The sequence below is a fragment of the Corvus hawaiiensis genome, chromosome 5 (assembly GCF_020740725.1).
Source record: "Corvus hawaiiensis isolate bCorHaw1 chromosome 5, bCorHaw1.pri.cur, whole genome shotgun sequence".
NCBI lineage: Eukaryota > Metazoa > Chordata > Aves > Passeriformes > Corvidae > Corvus > Corvus hawaiiensis.
The window spans coordinates 37,620,700-37,625,443 of record NC_063217.1 but is presented as its reverse complement, the minus strand read 5'-3'; the positions used below and the strand labels follow the sequence as shown (position 1 = coordinate 37,625,443).

The 4,744-nt window shown below is 38.8% G+C and overlaps 1 long non-coding RNA gene across 1 annotated transcript; it reads left to right on the top strand.

Annotated features, from left to right (window-relative positions):
* Nucleotides 1-724: 724 nt before the first annotated feature.
* On the top strand, nt 725-4,347 carry LOC125325972. The gene is made up of 3 exons (XR_007203643.1): nt 725-808; nt 878-888; nt 4,338-4,347. It is a non-coding gene; the product is annotated as an uncharacterized LOC125325972 (long non-coding RNA).
* The last annotated feature ends 397 nt before the right edge of the window (nt 4,348-4,744 follow it).

The window sequence follows — 4,744 nt, the reverse complement described above, 5'->3', positions numbered from 1 at the left end:
AGAGAGGAATTAGAGTCCTGGCAGCGTGACAAGAAGTGTGACATTCAGGAGAGGAAAAGATATTTCTGTTAACCTCCTGCATGAGGCATTAATAGTAATCCCCTTTAAAAATCTTGAGATTTACCTAGGCTGCTTAACAGAAGTCTGTCTTTAGGCTAAAAAATACATAAATAAGTGTAAACCAATTAACATGCAAACAGAACCCCTAAAAACACCTTGCTAGACAAAGACTAATAGGACTCATCTCTGATGTATCATGCTCTCAAGACAGCATGGTACCTTAGTTGCTTTTTAACACATATCCTCATCTGAAAGCAAAGTCATTCTTGGGATTTAAATGTCTATTTTTGCAGCCCTTCAGTCTTTTCTGGTTTAACCTCATATATTCAGTCACAAAACCCGCATGCAACACTGCAGGCTGATGGAAGAGCATGTGGGAAGATGCCCAGCAGAAGAGGACTTGGCGGTGCTGGTCAACAGCAGCTGAACAAGTGCCAGCTGTGCCCAGGTGGTCAAGAAGGCAAATAGCATCCTGGCTGGTATCAAAAATAATGTGGCCAGCAGGGCAGTGATTTTCCCCCTGTACTTGGCATTGGTGAGGCCAAATGTTGAATCCCATGTTCAGCTGTGGGCCTCTCACTGCAAGAAAGACATTGAGGGACTGGAGGCTGTCCGGAGGATGGCAGTGAAGCTGGTGAAGGGACTTATGAGGAGCAGCTGAGGAAGCTGGTGTTGTTTAGCCTGGAGAAAAGGAGGCTCTGGGGGCCTCATCACTCTCTGCTATCACCTGAGAGGAGGCTGTAGCCAGGTGGAGGTTGGATCTTTCTCCCAGGCAGCAAGTGACAGAAGGAGAGGATATAGCCTCAAGCTGCATGAGAGGAGGTTCAGGTTGGACATCAAGTAGAATTTCTTCACAGAAAGGGTTAAACATTGGAACAAACTTTACAGGGATGTGGTGAAGTCACCATCCCTGGAAGTGCTCAAGAAATGACTGAACATGGCACTTTAGTGCCACAGTCTAGTTAACGGGGTCAAAGGTTAGACTCGATGATCTTAGAGGTCCTTTCCAACCTAAACAATTCTGTGATTCCATCATATTTCATATTTTTTCAACATTAATGTACTGAATAATGAAATATATAATATAGTATATCTGTCAAATGAGAACGGTCTACAGAATTCTTAGTCATCTATACACAGTCTGAAGGGTGGTAGCATTGACATCTTTGAGAACTTGTGTAGGAAAATAAAGGTTGTCCTACAGTGCCTGTTTATGCCCTACTGCAAAGGTACAAATGTAGTCAAAAGTACAGAGAACTGTGCAATTCCTATTTGCATATCTATTTTGTTTCCAGATTGTTTTCTTCTAATGACTCTTTATATCAGTAGAAATCGTTGCATTTTTACATATTCCAATCATTGTTTCATTGGCAATGGTTCCAGTTTAATTGCTTCCATTCTACAAAAATATTCTGGAAATATTTGGTAGCATATCACAATAAGTAATTTTGTGAATTAGAATATTTTTCTGTGAAATTCTCACATACTTTTAACAAATATATCTACCATCAGACAAACTTTTCTTTACTTACATGAAAAATAAGTCACAGAAAAAATGCTGGACTTTTAAAATAATTTACTGAAAGACTAATGATGAAGGAATATTATCAGACATTACAACCACAGAATTATAAATAACCAATAAGTGGAGAGAGTTATTTTGAGTCATTTCATTGACTTGAAAAGAATTTTCTATTAACCTTGATAGTAAATTCCGTCACCAATTTTTGATTCCTCTGGAGGAATACATTTAGATGAAGAAATAAGGGCTACTTATTTAATGAATTATTCATTACTAATTATTCCCTCAAATCCAGTCATCAGGTCAAACTTTTTTTTTATTGTCTGTCAAGAGCTTTAAAATGTTTAACATGTAAAGAGGAAGAATTATGTTTCGTTGGGGGAAAAAAAAATGCCGAAACATTTCTGCAGCAAACAGTATCCAATCTTCCAAATTGCTCAAGTCTATCAGATACTTAATTGCTCCTTTTTTTAGGTTAGTTATTTTCCTACAGCAGGAAAGTGTATAGAATATAATTCTCTCTCAAAAAGAAACAAACTTTTTAACCACTGGTATTGACAGCAATGTCCTATTTCTTCCATTGACACATATGGGAAAGGTAAAGCCTTATTTCTATACAGAGTTTCTGCTTTTTGCATTGGATATACTATGTAAGATGCATAGCTCAAAGCTTCCTTTTTTATTCAAAATAATGGGAAATTTTCCACCTAGGTTAAATGGAAATCAATATGGTCCACGAAGTTTTAAACTAGGGACTAGGAAAATGATTTGGCTAAAATAAAACTGACCTGAAGACTTATGTGCGACTTAAACAAAACCTTGTAGTTTGAAAAAATTTGACTTAAAATAGTCTGCAAATTTAATAAGTCATCATGGTAGGGAAATACAATTTTTGTCTATTCTATAAGGCCTATACTCCTATTTTGGGGATCTCGAGCTGGTTCAGATAATCATCCAAATTTTTAGATGCTTATTTAATTGAACCTCTAAACCTTTTGACTTTGCCCATCTCCAATTTAAAAATCCTCTCTGGGAAAATTATCCAGATGTAAGTTCTACAAAAGCACACCTGGCAAAACAACATCTGCCTGACAATGACTTAGTGAGCCTCAGTAAAGGCTGACATATGTGCATATGCAATTGGACCTTATACCAACAAAGTGTTTTACATATTAGTGTACACTAGGGAGTCCTGAACCCTGACAGAAAAATATGATGGCTTTTACACTTTAAATTACAGTGAAGCTGTATCCACAGATGGTGCAGGTACAACACATGCTCTTATACAGCTGGCAGGTAAGGGGAGGTCATTTCCATAATAGCCTCTTCCAGATTTCTAGTGTTTGCTTCAATGCAGTTGCAATTTGAGATCAGCATTCTGAGTGGAGTTAGTTCCAGCTGCTGATATAATGCTGGCTGAAAGTTCCAGTACCAATGAAGAGGCTTCTGTTGATGCTTACAGATGACAAAATATCATTCCCTCTCCTTTATTACAGCATTTCTTTCGTAAGGTATATGGGGTACAGTTTGCTGTGGTTTGGTCAGAGACAGGCACTGAGTAAGTTAACAGAGTTTCTCTGAGATTAGTCAGCTGGAGAACTCACAGAGCCATTCCTATGTGCCAAATGGCCATGCGTTGAAGATAGGAAAAGTAAATCTTACACAGTCAGATTCTTGCAAACTAACAAAGGAGATTTAATTCTGAAGGAAAAAGAACTGAAACATAGCCTGTTCTCTTATGCTGACCTTTGTCTTAAAACTATAACGAAAATTCCAAGAAATATTTATACTTGGCCAAATTCTGAGAACAGGACATGGCCCAGCTGGCCATCAGCATCTGAGTGTGGAATAGAAGGACATTTATGTTCATGAGACAGCAGCAGTGCTGCTCTTCTTGCTTCAGAGCTGCAGAAGACCTCTGACTAAGGCAGGATGTGTTAATCTTTTCTCAATGAAAAATGCAGTGCATTCCTCTGGATACTGAGCCTCACTTATAGTCCTTCTCTTTCTCAACCTGTCCAAGAACTTTATGCTTTTGTGAGAGTTGTGCATTATAGAGTTCAGTCTTAGAGGGCCAAACCAGTACCACTTTTAGAAGGGCAGGTCTGAACTTTTATCAAGGTGGCTTCAGAGGATAAATGGCCAGGGATAAAAGTTGTCTGTGAGAGTTAGGAAAATCCTCTGCCTACTTCTAGTAGGCCTAATCTAAGCCCAGAGTCTGCTCATCCATTTTTAAAGTAACCCTTTCCTTCCTCTTGTTTTGGCATCTGCAGCTCATGGAAATGTTCTCCCGTTTCCAGACAGCAACGGGTGGTTGTGCCATAGCATAGGATTTACAGGGAATAGTTTCAAAGCAAAGTTGTATAGCCTAGTGACTAGGAAAAAAATGAGCCAGAAGAGTAAATTTACAGAGTCTGCAGTAGAGGGACATTAGGTTCTACTGGAAGAACATAATGAAAATCATTCCCCTCTTTCCAAGCTGTTTATATTGTCTTTATGTTGTCTTTAAACTCTTTTACTTGGGCATGAATCTGTTGGTGTCCAAAGCCTACACTGGACAGCTGCCTCTTCCAAACCATTTCCAATGCAACCTTGTGTCTCGGCACCTTGCTACTTCTCAGCTCACTTCTGTACTATAGACTTTTCCAAAAGCTTGGGTCAGTCAGGCGTATGATAAGGTGTGACTCAAGTTTTGGACAATGGTGTCACCAGAGATAAGGGTTTGTCAAGGTGTACAGTTGTCTCCTTAGCAAAGGCACTGCTCCTAATACTGTGCATCACACTCACCCCCCTCTTTCCTGCATTCACTGATGCGTTCTTTTTAGATGTTGAAAATTCTGAAGTCCAAATTCTTTTCCTGGAAAGAGGTATACATATTGACTAGATGCAGGTTAGACTACGTGTGCATCTGGCATCAAATAGCCTCTTGGGATCAGACCTTAGAGACCAAGGCCAAATCTTTTAATGAGAACCTAGGCAGTGTCTTACAGCAGCAAAATTACTTGTTGGGAGGTTTGTATAACACCTACCAAAGTAAATTTCCATCAAGTTGTGGCATTTACACACTTCAGCAGCGCACCTTTTATTTTTTTCTCTTTGAATGGGTAATTAGTTTTTTTAAAATTTTCACTAATAGAACAAAAGTTCTGTAAATCATTAGAT